The 16,301-nt window shown below is 40.3% G+C and overlaps 1 long non-coding RNA gene across 1 annotated transcript; it reads right to left on the reverse strand.

Moving 5' to 3' along the window:
• Positions 1-1,020: 1,020 nt before the first annotated feature.
• LOC148222648 (uncharacterized) lies at positions 1,021-5,819 on the reverse strand. Its single transcript, XR_015805612.1, has 3 exons — positions 5,543-5,819; positions 4,531-4,814; positions 1,021-1,786 (listed from the first exon to the last, which is right to left on the reverse strand). It is a non-coding gene; the product is annotated as an uncharacterized LOC148222648 (long non-coding RNA).
• Between the last annotated feature and the right edge of the window lie 10,482 nt (positions 5,820-16,301).

Genomic DNA, 16,301 nt, shown 5'->3' on the forward strand with positions numbered 1-16,301 from the left:
CAAGATGCTCTGGTAGGAGATTGTTCCTGCTGTCTCCCCATCTCAGCTCCCTTAGGACTGATCAGTTCTGTTGTATATCCCATGAGATCCCAAAGTGACACCCCGGTGCTACCCTGCCTCTGATGTGTGCAGGAAAATGACAGATACTGTCTCAAATATTCTCTCTAAAGACTTTAAGACCATGGACAGTTCATTGTCACAGATAACTTCTTGCAAGGCTGTCTAAATACTTCAGCTTTGTTTGCTTTATTTTTATTTTTATTTCCTTTTCATCCCCATGTGGTCCATCTAGAAAGCCTAATTAGCATGTCCCTCTCATATCTTTGTTTGTTCTTCAGGCACCTAATAGCAATTATTGCCTGTGTTTATTTCCTACTGTTTATGTCCAGGCATGTTAAAGAAGGATGACTGTCAGCAAAATTATTAACATGCCTTATCATCACTTCGTTATGTGTCTTTTCGAAAGGCTTTGTAATATGCTTGGTAGTTTACTCAGAAAAATACAGAAGTTTAGAGAAACTTTCCCTTCCACACAAGGAAACAGGGCAGTGCTTTCAGAAATTCATTGCTCAGAAGAATTCAGAAGAATCTGAATCACAGAAGATTGAGACTACAGAAGCAAGGAATATCCTTATTTCTTATTTTATGTTTTTTAATTAGTGTTTCAATATCTCAGGATCGGTATTTTTGCTGTAGTAGGGATTGGCACAGATAGACTTTTTAAGAGTAATTTTTCATTAATAGGAGTACTAAATTAATGCTTAATACTAGACTAAATAACATATTAATTAGCCCGTGCTTGCTAGCTCTCATACTGATTGTGTATCAGGTACAGAACCAGAATCAGATACAGAACTTCAAGTTCCAGGTTTGTTGAAAAGAATGGGAAGTTAAAAAAGGTATCCCTCAACTGCTAAACACACACACACACACAATTTTTATGTGGTAATTATACTATTTTACTCTAATATTTACAGTTTGAATACACTAGAAAGACAGGGAGAGACTTAGCATGCTAAAAACAGAAAATGTATTAATTATAGCAGTAAGAAATGAGAATAATGAAATATTGGAGGAAATTCTACTATTTTTTATTCCAGTTTGTTCTGGTGCCTAGTATGTGAACGTGGCATATATATATATATATATATATATATATATATATATACACACACAGAACTATACAACTATACATTACATTTTATGGACTCCAACATTTGGTTAATGGTTACTAAATCTGGCATTTACAGAGACATTAGGAAAGATGGTATTTATTTGCAGTTTTATTTCCCTCAGAGTGAAACATGGAATCCATACAGCTGTACAATGAAGATGATTAGAATTGCCAGAAATGAAGGCCTCCTGGGAAAAAAAAATATCAATAGCATAGTTTAACTACATGAACCATAATTGCATTATTAGCTCTGCTGTGCTCTACCACAGGAAAGCTAATGACATGATTCTGAAGAAGCTTTACAGATTATGAAAAACTACATAACCTCTTGCTCTCCCATTGACAACACAACTCATTTGAGATCCCTGTCATTAAGGGAGGGAAAACTGTCTCATTTTTCACAAACCCTGTGAATATGTCTTTTCATGGATTTTTAACTGTATCTCTGCCCATGGACCAGTAGCTGAAATAACAAATAACCATTTGTACAACCTTAGCTGTGGCAATTTTAGCTGTGAAATGTATTTTCAGTCCCAGTCCAACACATAAATGACTGCTGCAGAAGGAGTGAAGAAGAGGCATTTCCTGCTCCAGGTATGGACTTGGCAGCACCTGGAAAGTAGCAAAGGATTATTATCATAATAATTACTATATTAGTATGTATTATCATCATATTATCATAAACTGTCAGTGAAATGAAATGTCTGGGGTTTTTTCAGAGTTCTAATTGTATTTACTGTTTAATCAGTCTGCCTACAGTTTACTAGCAGGAGTCCATCTTAAAAGCAGAAGACCAAAATAATTTTCATTATGTTCTGACAACATGCAACAGTTATTGCCAGTGAGTGACTCCCACTTTGTCCCTGTATTTTACCCTCCCTCCCAGCCCCCAGGTTGCAAAGACACAAACATATGATAGCCATGACTTTTTCAGTGATTGCTGAATGGAAATGTGTAATCAAGGTTATTAAGTCTTGAAACACAAAACGATCCAAGACACAATCTTCAAACACTGGGCCTGGGAGATGTTTCCTCCATCACATGACACAAAACCAATTTGCTCCAATGTTTAACTTGTACACATTCGCTCCAGGACTCCTTGCAACGACCCTCAGGAATTTTTTTCTCACTTGATGTGTGCACTGCTAGGCACCTGTGGGTCTTCCCTGAGTTCTCCACCTGATGCCTGGAAGGGCTTACCTGGAACAGAGACTAGGCGGAGTAAAAGAGATAAAATAGGTATTTATTGGAAGGATACGCCTTCAGCAGTGCAAGAGCCCAGCCAGGGCTACACCCAAATCAAATCCAAGATAGATCCCAGTCACGAGTCTACACTTTTATAAGTTTTGGTTCATCTACATATTGGGGGTCAATTATCCAACCACAGCCTCAGGTTATGAAGTCTCAGCCCCCTGGCTTGCCCCTTTCCCTCGCTGTCGTTTATGCTTTTTGGGGATAAGTTATCCCTGATTATCTAGCTAGGGAGGGATGGTTTTGTCTAAGTACCCTGTGAAGAGAATTTACCAACACCTAATATGAAGTTTCAGAGTTACACACTAAACAGCAGAGATTCTGAAAAATATAAAAGCTAAAACCCAAGGCATCACACCATACAAGGATCAGCTGTTTCTTTTTTCACTGGGAAGGCTAAAAGTGAATTTGTGAGCTCTGTGGGAACTGAAAGAGAACCAGCCCTGGGGTGTTTCCCAATCCACAGCTCAAAGGTGAGTATAATTCATTTAATCCACTTTAGGTCCTGGATCTCTTTACCACCCTCCATGGGGCACCCTGGGGATGCCCTGCAGGTGCAGGACAGGGTAGCCTGGCCGGGCACTGCCCTGACCCCACAGTGCTTGAACGGGCAGCTTTGCTCCTCTGCTGCCTCTGCCCTCACTGGCACCATGAGACCATAAAGGGACCGAGGTGCAAGAGAGAAGGCTTGCCTTGAAATGGGAACGGCGTCGCAGGGTGAAAAACGAGCACTAATTCATCATCAAAATGTCCTGGCATCGTTTACACGTTATCTCCTGCATGATTCACTGCTGGGGTGACTCGCCAGGGCAAACCTGCCCTGCCCAGCGCTGCTGCAAAGGCTTCCTGAAGGTTCCCCCAGCAGGACAAAGGAAACCTCCAGCAAGGGAATTCCTGAGCCGACATCCCGGCCGGATCCACAGCACACGGCGGAGGAGAGCCTCAGGTGCAGACAGTGTGCAGCTGCCGAGCCCGAGCCGTGCCCGTGTCCCCGGCACTGTCCCCGGAGCCCAGCACTGTCCCTCGTCCCCATCAGTGTCCCCGGTCCCCAGCACCGTCCCCGGTCCCCATTAGTGTTCCCATCAGTGTCCCCGGTCCCCATCAGTGTCCCCAGCACTGTCCCCATGTGTCCCCGGTCCCAGCAGTGTCCCCGGTCCCCATCAGTGTCCCCATGTGTCCCCGGTCCCCATCAGTGTCCCCAGCACTGTCCCCATCAGTGTCCCCGGTCCCCATCAGTGTCCCCAGCACTGTCCCCATGTGTCCCCGGTCCCCATCAGTGTCCCCGGTCCCCATCAGTGTCCCCAGCACTGTCCCCATCAGTGTCCCCGGTCCCAGCAGTGTCCCCATCAGTGTCCCCGGTCCCCATCAGTGTCCCCAGCACTGTCCCCATCAGTGTCCCCGGTCCCCATCAGTGTCCCCATGTGTCCCCGGTCCCCATGTGCGGGGCGATGTCGCCATCCAGCGGCCGCTGCCTCAACTACAGAGCGCTCCCCGCTCCGGGCCGGTCCCGCCTCTCCCGGATCATTCCCACCCTGAACTGGATGCGGAGCGCAGGAACTCAGCTGCTTCTACATTTCTCAAAAACGCTTCTCATCCCCTTTGCTTTGGATCTCCGAAAAGGAGTGAGAGATTTAAAGCATCTAAATTAACAGTATCTGACCGATTTATTAATAAAATGCAACCAGGTATTTTTTCCTCTCTAGCTGAGGAGCATGACATATAATTCTGATTCTACTAAGAGAAGGTATGTAGGAAAGCTTTGCCCTTAAAGCTGTCGTACATACTGCCTTACAAACCATAGGGGGCATTATGTTACCATGGTTTGTTCTTCTAATTTATCAATTTAAAATTATGGTCTGCTATTGTCATATTCATCCAGCTCTCAAAATTCCTGTCTTTACACCAGTGTAAGAAATAAACGCCGAAAAATATGTTCTACATAGTCTGCTGTTTCAAAAGTCCTTTTCAGGACATTCAAAGGATATGCATGTTTTTATTTGCAACTTCATTTAGATCAATTTACATGCTCTGAAATGTTCAGATTAATCTGTAAAGTGTCATAAATCTGTTACTGAGTGAATGTACAAAGAAAGCAAGGGACTAACCTTCAGGAAGAGATGAAAAAGGCCATTTAGCAGCCCTGGGCTCTGCACAGCATGAAGGTATTCCCCCATTGTTTACTTGAGAGGAAATGCAACTGCAGGTTGCACAAACAAACAGGTCTCTGAAGCAGTGCCTTCCACAAACCTTTCCCAGTCTGTGCCCCAGTTCAGCTCCCACAGCCAGTGCCAGGTGTCCACAGAGGGAGGGTTAAGTCATGGCTGCTGGTGCTCACAAAGCACAATTTATCACCTTTGCATGCTTTCTGCAGTAAGGAGGTTTGAGGATCCTGTAAACAGCAGAAATAAAGGTAATTTCAAGACCGGCTCTTAATTTTTGCTTGTAGGAACTCTTTCAGGCAGCAAAAAGGAAGCCTTTAAGGCATAAAAGTCACTGTGATTTAGCCCAAATTTAGGTTTAAAAAGCAGGTATTAATTAGTAGGCTTTGTATTGAATCTAAACTTACTTTAAACTTTAGTCTGACAGGAAAAGGTTAATTGAAGAACAGATCCTTGTCCCGTTTACTTTATTAAGCAATATAGAAAAAAAAAAGCAGATATTGTAGATTGTTTTAACAAACAATATTTAGACCACTTCAGAATAAATACCAGCCTCTCAGGGGGAGATTTGATACCTCTATGGTATCAAGAGATCTGCCCAGTTCCTTGTTCAGATAAAGGCTTGCCAAAACAAAAACCAGGAGTGATGGACAAAACCTAAAGTATTAGACTCTAAAATGGCACTGAGGCTTGGGTTTTGCAAGGGTAAAAATGAAATATCAGCCATCATTATTAAGAATCTTTAGGAAATGTCAATATTTTAGTATTCATAAATTCACTGCTTATTATACATTGTGATCCTCAGAAGAAGGATAATATAATGAGAAAGACAGGAACACTTTGTGGCAAAATGTATTTTTCTGAACCACTTCTAGGAGCAAACTACCAATTTGTTTCTAAGGTGGTTCTCCAGAACTGCACTCTGTTTAATTTTGAAAGAGTTGGAATTGCATCATACCATGCAGCTTCTCTCCTTTTCCTTTCAGAGATCCCTCAGTTGCAGAAAGGATGCACTGATACTTTTTGGTCTCACATCACATCTCAGCCACTAAAATCTGGCAAAAAGCTTCTGCTGAAGAGAACAAAGCCAGCTGCACCTTTCCAGCAGCAAACAATGCCTGAAAACAGAAGGAAGGTGTGGGTGCACATCGACAGCAATCACCGTGGGTTTGGATATCTCACAGCACAGAACAGCCACGAGCACTGAACAGACAGCAGAAGACAACCTCTGGTGCAGGACGAGCATTGGGGAAGTGCTGCTTGTGCTGCACAAAGACACAGGTGATGGGACAAGGGGAGAGTTCAGTGCTCCCGACACCTACAGAAACACTACCCAGAGCCAGAAAGGGAGATGGGGACACCTGGTTTTATAATATTAGTAGAATACTTGCATAATTACAGAGAGCCTGTGACAGCTGCTCACGGTGTCCATTCCACACACTGCAGGTGGAGATTTATCCATAGGTTCCCCATTCCTCTGAATGGAAAGCAGCAGGGGGTGGGCTCTTGGCATCCCATATAATGGCAGACACTTCAATCAACTACCATGCCTAATTCTGGGGAAAGGATATAGACTCACCTAGTGGCGATTTTAGGGCTGTAATCTTTATTTTTAGAGATGTCACAGGACAAATAGGAGATGAGCAAGGAACTCAAATTTCCTAGGACTGTTGGCTATACAGAACTGGTTTCTAGAAGTTTCCCTACTGAGTGTTTTTTACAGGAGATAGTAAAGAAGAGCTGTGCCATTTAAAATTCAGGACTCTAAAATACCAGGAAGTGCAAAGTCAACTGTTGGTAGTTTGAAATAATAATACATGCCTACAAAAGCCTTCTTTGTTATTTTATTTATGCCTCAATTATATCACTTCTAAAAACACAGTTTGGAAAGAAGGGCACAGCTCAGTGCATATCCTTTCACCTCCTTCATGCATATGAGTACACAAAATTCACCTCAGGGTCAGAAATCAAATGGTTATTATGGCTTCAGAAGGAATATCACACATACCGTGCTCTGTGGTATCTCACAATACAGTCTCTTTATCTCCTCAGTTACCATCCACTCTTTATTAATAAGCAGAGAGCTCAAAACAGAACAAAGCTTTAATCCTATACTTCTTTTGAGCAGGATGGTGTGCTATCCTCACTTGTTACAGCCTTCTCTTAGTGGTATCCTCATACCACATACTTAACAGTGATATTTACTTCATTTTCATTTCCATTTAGGAGTATATTTTCCCACATTTTCCCTAATGTATTTTAATCACTTGTTGAGCAATGCTATCACAGTCTGACTGCCTTGGTCTTACCATGCTTGGTGAGCTGCCAGAGCTTCCAGCAATAACAAAAGCCAGTTGCAGCCATTCCTATTATTCTCACTGCCACTAGGACAAGCTGGCAGACTCACTTTGTCACTTTTGCAGCTGGGTGGCATTTATGAGGTGTGTTTCACACCACTAACTTGCATCATAGAAAAGCATAAAACTATAATTTTAATTGGAGTGATCATAGGTATCATTCTTGCCACTGTATATTACATTAACTTAATGAACTCTGGGAGATGCACTTGAACACATCATCGACATCAGCCCAATTCATTACAAACCTTATGCTTCATTTACATGGGTTCCTGGGTTATTTTACTGAGGATGGGGAATATGCATCGTGTTAGCAGCTCAACTTTTCTTCTCCCACTCACAAGTTATTACTTCTGACAGTCAGAAGTGACAAGGGAATCAAAGAAGCATAAAAAGAATATACAGTGCCCTATATCAGTCCTGTACATTCAGGATTGGATACTAAATATGAAGGAGGCATAAAATAAGGTTTTACAAAGCTGTTCTCTTTTTTGGGGGTGGGAGGGGAAGGTTTGTTTGCTTTTGGGTTTTCTAATCCTTTTACTTGTGTATTTGTCATGGGAGAGTGAGGCAACTTTTCCTACCATTCAACAGGACTCTGCAATTGTGCTTTCCAGCAGACTCCATGCACATGAGGGAGGGCTCCTACCTTGCAGCTTTTGGTTCTTGTTTCCCTGCCCCCCTTCTCCTTAAAGCTCAACTTGATTTTAAAAGAAAATAATCACAGCTGGTTTAGAGTTAAAATTAGCTTGAAGAGCATCTCAAAAAGAAAAAAAGAAAAACCACAGAAAAGTCATGCTCCCTACAGCTTTGCCTGAACAGCCACTTCCAAGAGTTGACTAAGGAACTCTCCTGTCTCATTTTACTGTTGTGCCATATATAGGAAGCTATTTCTGAATGAGAACACACTTATGTATTTTTATTTACTGTAGCTGAGACTGTTACTGCTTTAGAGCTTTGTGTAAGGCCATTCCAGGGACGGGAGCAATGCTCTTTCTCTACCTTCTGCTTTTCCTTGGAGTTGTCAACCAGTCCACCTAGAAACTCCTTGCTCTTGCATAACTCGTTTCTTTACTTCATGGATTTTTCTTTTTTCATTAAGTCAGAAAACAGCAAAGATTTTGCAGCTTTCATAATTTTTACATATTCTTGTTAAAAGTAAGCATTTAAAAAATACAACTGTGGAGTAACTCACAACTCCAAGGGCAAATTTTTTAAAAGAGCCATTCCAGGGAAGCATGCACAAATTATAAAACCTTTTCAAACCTCAAATTTCAAGATCTCTTTCATCAGAAAGCCTGACTCAAGTCCATGGTGTGATAGAATTAGCAGGCAGCCCATGCAGTACTCCTTGGTAAGTCTGTCTGGAAAGATGATGAGTAGAACATACAGAATCTCATGACAGCTGCATCTACTCACTAGCTCACCTGCTAACTAAAGCTGGCAACTGTAAATCAGCCAAAAAATATTTTGTTCCCAAAACCAAGAATTTTTCTTCTAGTTTTGTCAACTTGGGCATTGTCTTCTGACTTGCACATACCCACGTGATATCACTTTCTCCTCATCAGCCATTAATATATTAAAAATGGACAATTGTAATTAAGATCATCAAAATTCCCATTACGATACAGATTCCATCTCTTTGTTCTAAGGATGAATAAACTGCAAAACCCAGAAGCATTAAAAGACCTCAAGCTCTTATCACAACTCCCAAGTTATATGAAAGCTGAAAAATTTGGCATGGGAGAAAAATATATTCCCTGGTGGAAAGCAGTGCAGCCTGTAACACTGCAGTGTTGAGAGCACATGTGTGTGCCCGTGCAGGGGGGTATTCCAGGGGTGCAAGGACTGATGCAGGAGGTGAGTGCTGTACAGAACCTTGAGATACGTGACTGAACACCAGAGAAGCTGTGCCAATACCCAAATCTCAGCTGCTGTCAAGTGCTTTGTCATCCTGAAGGTGGCTCAGGCACTCTCAGCATATTTTGACTTCTGCTAATTTTACCAGTGAGGCAGCACCAACGTTTAATTCTCAAAAACTTCTTATCCATCCGCCCACTCTTGCCCCCTTTGCAAGTTTTCTACACTGAGAAGATGAGAATATTACTTGGTTGTAAGAGAGGGGGTGGATAAGAGTAAAAAAAATATTAAAATAGATGATGTGAATAATTAAAACCACTTTTCTATCTCCTGAAGGAACAGAAAGCACAAAGATGAAAGTGAGGTCACTTGTTTTATGAGTCGCCTGGCCTATCAATACCATCCGTCAGCAGCAACTGTATAAACACATCCCCTCAGCAAAGCCTTTGTAGAGCCACCTGCAGCCTGATCCAGACTGAACCTCAGTGACATTTTAAACATTCTCACGAGAAGTTTTCTTCATTCACTGAGTGCAGCATACTGCATGGCTGAGCAAATTACTGGAACATATGCAGTGGTAGTTTAGGATTTTCAAGCAGGGATTTGAGTTGTTGGGAGTTTTTCTAACCAGTGCTGCTTTTTTAAGATTTGAAACACCATATTCATTTCCATCCATGTCCCAAACAGATCTGACAAAACTTTTGCACACTTTGCAGCTTGACTCACAATTGCCAAATTCCCCAACCACTGTAAATCAGCTTAGCAGCACTGAACTCAATAGAGAGAGGTGAATTCAATCTAGCTGAGGATTTAGCTATCACATTTTAAAGCAAAAAAAAAAAAAAAAAAGCATCTTGAACACTTATATATTATTGGGCTATCAGGTTTATTTGACAGAATCACAGGAGTGAATTGTCACTGCAGTAAGCAGGGGGTTGTACATACAATTCTCATTAACAGTAGTATTTTTCTGGGGATTTTGCAATGCCAGTGCCACCTAATCAGTCCTAGCTTTCATGCTTCTGCATGCACAAAGCAGAAGGAATAGGAATTAAGGAAGGTGAAGTGAAATTACTATGCCAAAAAAAATCCCATCCTGATTTCATCAATGAACTTCACAATCCCCAAGCCATGTGAACCATGATGCTTAATGACATTTTACACTGAATTCAAGGTAGTCATTACCTTAACCAGTCTGTTCTCACTCTCCAGGTTTGCTCTATGGAATGTTTCCTTAATATAACCTTTAATATAAAAGGTCTATTTTGAAATTCTATTAAAAAGTCCATCTTTATACTGAACTTCTGCCAAAAGAAAATTTATTTATTAAAGATACTATATACTCTTGTGTTTAGGCCTGAAATCAGCAAGTGTTTTTCGATTTCCTCAATGATCAAAAAATAATAACCCACAACTGCTTTAGTGCATGTGACTATAAGGGAAAAATCACATTGCTTCAATCTCGTCCTCATATTTTTTCCAGGGTGCTGTTTATTTTGTTGCTCCATTCTCAAATTGTGTAGTAATTGTCTAGAATCAGAGTAATTCAGTGTACATTCCTGAAGAACAGAAATGAGAGCAGGAGTGATGTACAAAGTATTTTCTGCTAACATTTTTATTTTCCTCTCTACCCAGTCACACACATGGATAGTGGTGCTGTGCATGGATTCACAAACATTTACCTTTTTCTTCTTACACAATATTGGCAAATTCCTCACCAAAACTTTTCAATCAATTGATTCCCAGGTACTAAATAGCATTGTCATTGATAGATCTTCAAAGTAGGTGACATTACAATGCCAACAGCGCCACTGGGACACAGAGGGCACAGAAACCCAAGGAAAGAACACAGGCAGATCTACCAATCTTTCATGTGAAACTTCCAGTATTTCTTTATCTCAGTCATGAGACAGCATTCATTAGCCAGTTCTCTCTTTGCCATCAAGACCAGAAGAAGGAAAAAATCCAAGCAGAACCAAACTGTGAAGACAGTAATTCAGAATCAATTTTGGCAAAGGGAAAATTTCTTCACCTGCCCTGAAAATGAAATAAGCAATGAAGTATGGAATCAAGGGTCTGTAAATGAGATCTGTTAGTATGATAGAAACTGCTGTAGTTTCACAAAGCAGGCAAAACATTTGAAAACATATCTGCTTCCTAAAAAAGTGTAGTTTCACTGAAATTGAATTATTTCAAACAAAAGATTGCACAAAGTATTATGCAGTACAATCCCATATATTTCCATGGGAAATATTAAAGGAGTAAAGGGGGTTGAAGCATAAAGAGCATGACAAAAAATTTGTTTTTCCAGTAAAAGTCAAAGGAATTCACTGCCAATACAGCGAGATTATGAAGCCCCACGCTGACTAGTTAGGCAACCCTATGTGCCTTGCCTACACACAACTTTTAGTGAAGTAACCACCTCATAATTCATTGGTAGATGTGTCAAAAAACAAACAAACCCAAAACAAAACACCCCTATAGGCAGAATATGTTAAGTCCCCTCATAAATCAGTAATTATCTTTCTCAGTGCATTTCCCAGAACAGAAAAGCATGACTGGAAGCAATGGCTAAGCAAATATCTCGCATTCTAGCCTCTTTCTGACCTCACCAAAAGTATAATACAGCATAACTGTTTGGTTTTTGTCTTTTTTTCTGTTGGTTTTTTTTTTTTTTTTCTTTTTTGCTTGCAAAAATAATGTGAAAATGCCTTATTCAAGTTTAGAACAGCTTGCATATTAGCTTAGGAATCTTTGAGCAGTGGCCATCTCTTGATCTGGGACTCGGTGTTCACCTGTGCTGAAGGCACACCTGCACAGCCTGCATCGTTCTGCTGTGGGATTCGATGGCAGAAACAGCACTGGCTCCAGAGCAATATTTTCCTGCAAAACCTATTCTTAAGTTTCCACTGCAGAGCTGAGGAGTGCTCAAAATCTTATATTCTTCTAATGAAATAAAATAAGCATCGGGGAAAAGCACTGAAATATATGTTTAAACCGGAATGAATTCAAAGGTGCTGCTGTCAAGATCATACACCACACAATACAGAAATGTGTCTTAACTGATCACATCCCACTGTACTATAAAATAATTTTGAAAAGACACCTTTTTCTGTCACCTTGTCTGACAAGCTTTATGTATTTTATTTGTATGCAAGTGAATGGCAGTTTATTGTGTCCTAGGGGATGAAGTATTAATGATCATTTGCTCCCTGCTGTGTGGCCTGTCACAATTTTGCAGAAAGACTGACAGAAGTAACAACCAATCAGTCTGGTAATACTCACCTGACAGTGGCCACTCGGGCCCTTTTAACCAAGGTCTTTTGCCAAATCCTTAGGTAATTTTCATTTTAAAAATACAATTTTTGATAGCATCTGCCGATTGCTAGATAGGAGCAGACTAAATAAACTGTATATTCTTTTGTGCAGCTGTCAGACTTCTATCTCAGCAGGTGTTTTCTGGAAAAAAAGACTTCCAATCTGAAAGCCCATTTTGGTCAGCAAGAATCAATCTCTAAAACATTTGGCAATTTGTTATATCGATATCTTAACATGGTGAATTCCTTACAGCATATAAGAATTAAATCCAGTTCTGACAAGTAAATAGAAGGCAGAATTTTTAAAATTATAGTACAAAGTCAAATGTCAAAAAATCCCACAGATTTGTACAATGTGTTGTCATTCATTTCTCTCTTCTCTGCAATGCTGCCTGCTTCATTTTACCTTGAGGCTTGTGGAAAAACCCAGATAAAGATAGTTGTTACCAACTCTGACATGGAAATAACCCTACATTTTATTAGTCATTTTATATCCTACAGCCTCACGGTAGATGCACTCTGAGCTATTAAAAAAAGTTTCAAGGAAATTATTTCTGAGTGTTTGCCGAGCACAAGGTACAGATGATAATGGAGAAGATTAGCAGATGTTGGTATCGACAGGCAGTTGCCATGTTCCCTGCAAAAAGAGCTGTGCTCCTTTCCAAGCAACTGCATTTTATTCCTGTTCACACAGAAACAATATGGATTCCCAGCACCCCTGCAATCTGTCTGAAAGCTAAATACTGATATAACGAATCTTGGAGAAAACCTGATATTGGGGAGGACGGAAATTAAAAATGTGTGTATATATATGCATATATCTATATCTCTATATACCTGTCAGTGACAGGTGCACATCAGCTTGAGGCAAACCCTGCCTCCTGGGTGACAGATAGGTTGTGACAAGGTGTGACACGGATGATGGGCCCTACCTGGAGGAAGCAGCATCACCCACTCCCTTCCCAGAGAGTGCTTCTGAGACCTAACGACAGCCAATATCACTCAGGTGTTGCAGCAATAACATTTTGATGGAAATTAAATAGATACATTGCATCAAAGGCATTTGTATAAATGGCATAAGAAAGGGAAAGAGACTTGTTTGCTGCCTGCTGTTCTTTATATGCAAATCTTAATATATTACATGGCAACATACTTGCCTTCCATAGCCACATAAATGTTTTACTGTTTTATGAGATGTTTGCAATAAATGTGATTGATGATGATTTTTTTTTCATAATTGCCTATTAGAAATACACTATTTTGGTGACAAATCCTTAAGGGATATCTCAGTTTCAAAACTGAAGAGAATGAGAAGTACCTGTGCTAGGAATGGGGTGGTGCTGCTAACAAATGTCAAAAGGCACATTCAATCTGCTGGTTAATTTTACTCATACATTTCTTTAAGCTTGTTAGCATCCTTTCCAGGTTTACTGAGTTTTGCATTTCAATCAGATACAAAGATGTATAAAAATACTGCTACTGTACCTTAGGGCAGGCAAATAGCTTTAAGCTACACACACAAATAGTCACAAGGGTGAATAGCTATAATTATATTGGAGTGCATCCAAGAAACCAGCTATTCTGTTTATATTTCTTGCCTCTTTGAATTTATGTGCACTTCAAGCAAACATACTGTAAACTGATTTTAATAGTAAAAATGTTGACCCTTAGTATTACAGCTTCTTGACTATTTTTCATAAGATTGCTGTTGTGCTGGAAAAGATGTAAATGTCTGGATAAAAATTTATAGCAGGAAAACTGGAGCATTTGTAAAATAATCTTGGATATCACTAATAGTCACTTTAAATGCAGTAATGTTAAAGATCTTTGCCCTACAGAGTTAAAGGCAAATCCTGTCCTGAGCAATTCTGAAATTGATCGAGGCACACAAACAGAAAGAAACCAACTCTATTATGCTGACGTACACAGGCATTTTGAAATCCTGGATATCCGTAGGTTTCTTCCAGCACAAGCCACATCAGAGCGTGGAGACAGCTGCACGAATGCTCTAAAGGTCATACATGGATTTGCACTCATTAGTGGCCCTTGTAATTTATTTGTCAGAGGTTTGGCTCCATTGTTTACATTAGACCTCTCACATATATTAAGGAAGTGGCAAGGAAGCAGGACTGTAGCTGTTGGCATGAAGAATATGAATTATCTTCCCAGAATATATGCAACTATATCCCTCTTATCCATATCCCATCCACATAGAATCAAAGTAGCAGCACAGATGAGTTTATGTTTGTGTGGTGCTGCTGAACCCAGTCACAGCTTTGCTCTGGCTTTTCTGGGGACTTAGAGCTTGATGAAAATGCATCATCCACTCATTAGCAGTGCCCACAAAACATCAGTAACATATCAAGGAAATCAATTGGCAAATATAATACTCAATAAGTATGTATGCAAATAATCACTTAGACAGAAAAATCTTCTGCAACATTAACTGACAAGAAATTAATTTGTTAATATTTTTCAAGCTTTTCAAATGCATACATGGTACAATGGACTTTTTTGAGTTAAATTATAGGAAACAAAAATAGCAATTGTAAGCTAGCAAATGAATGGAACCAAACTCAGGATTTTTGCATCTGTGAATTATTAGTCCCAGATTTCCATAACAATACATTTTTTTTCTTCTAAGTTAATTGAATTAAGAGGAAATTTGTCCGATTTTTTGCCAAATAAATTAGATTTAATATATTAACTTGGGAAGACATCAGAGGAAATTTACTGGGTTCATTAGGCTTAGGAAATTAAGTTACAGAAAATTGTGCTTCCTTGTAATGGATTTAAGCAGTAATATTTAGCAGTCTGCCAAAGATACACATTTCTCAAACAAAATAGATATCTTATATTCTGAAAGAGCCACTACTTTACAGCACCTGCAGTCATGATTTGTAAAGGAAAGACTATTTCTACTTCTAAAACATCTAGAGAACTCTACAGAGTGGCAGACAATGTTAATTACAACCACGAAAATGAACCACTTGCCCATTATTAGGGGTAATGGCAAGGAGAGGTGACTCTATAAATAACCAAAAAACCTTGGGTAACCTGCTGAAGACGTCCCAGCCAGACACTGCAGACTGGGCAGTGGCTGCATTAACCCCTGCTCAGCTGTGCTGGCCTCAGCACCACCCAGGGAGGGCAGTGAGCTCCCAGCCCAGTGCCCACCAGCCCTGCCTCGGTGGGGCAGCTCCAAACTCACAGGAAGATTAATCCCAGACAAAACTCCCATGGTAACAGTATGTACTGAGGTACAGAGGGGCAAATTCATGGCTTGGGAGGCTTGGGATATGTTCTGGTGGGTTGCAGGTGTGCCCAGGAAATGTAGGCTAACACACAGAAGTGCTCCTACAACACTACATTGAAGCATTTTCCAATAACAAGTTAAACCAGGTGTTGACTCCTTAACTCCACACAGAGAGAAGCAGCCCAGGCAGAACTATTTTGTAGAAATTCCTTTGAGAATACATTATCTCCTACTGAAAAATAACTATGTCAAAGAAACAAGAACAGGTAGGAAATAATTTTCAGGTCTTGTAAGGAGGTAAGGACCAAACCCTTTTTCCATGAGCCAAAGGAGGAACCCTTCCCTCCCCTCCTGTGGTTGTATCCACAGCTGTGACAGCCCAGTGCTATTCCTGATCTGGATCAGGCCAAGGAGTTCAGTATCCTGTGTGGTTACAGCCATTTCTGACAGCCCAGAGGGTACAACAGGAGAGACATTAAAAACTCTCAATCTAATCCCCAACCCGAATAGGAAGAGAAGAATTTAAGATGCTGAGTTCTCCTCCTGAGCAGGATGACACAACCACCTGGGTTGTGACCTTTTAGGAGAGCACTATCAAGTCTCATTAAATTCCATCCTAGAGGTACAAAGATTTTCCAAAAAGTATTGGCACAACTATACCATGTTCCTACAAATGCTTGATGTTTGAAAAGTTACCTATGGCATGAAATTTTAAAGAGGATTTAAAAATTCTGAAATAGAACTGCCTTCCACATGAAACAGAAACTAAAAAGGTTTGTCATGATCACCCTTAATTCTAACAGGGAGGAATTGCTCAATATGAGGTCCTTCCTACCAAAGCAATTTATTCTGTCCACATAAAGATTGATCTGAGTCAGAGAATAAAGTGGCAGCCTCCTCATGATATCACATGGATAGTTAAAACTC

The sequence above is a fragment of the Sturnus vulgaris genome, chromosome 10, assembly GCF_052056855.1.
Source record: "Sturnus vulgaris isolate bStuVul1 chromosome 10, bStuVul1.hap1, whole genome shotgun sequence".
NCBI classification, from domain to species: domain Eukaryota; kingdom Metazoa; phylum Chordata; class Aves; order Passeriformes; family Sturnidae; genus Sturnus; species Sturnus vulgaris.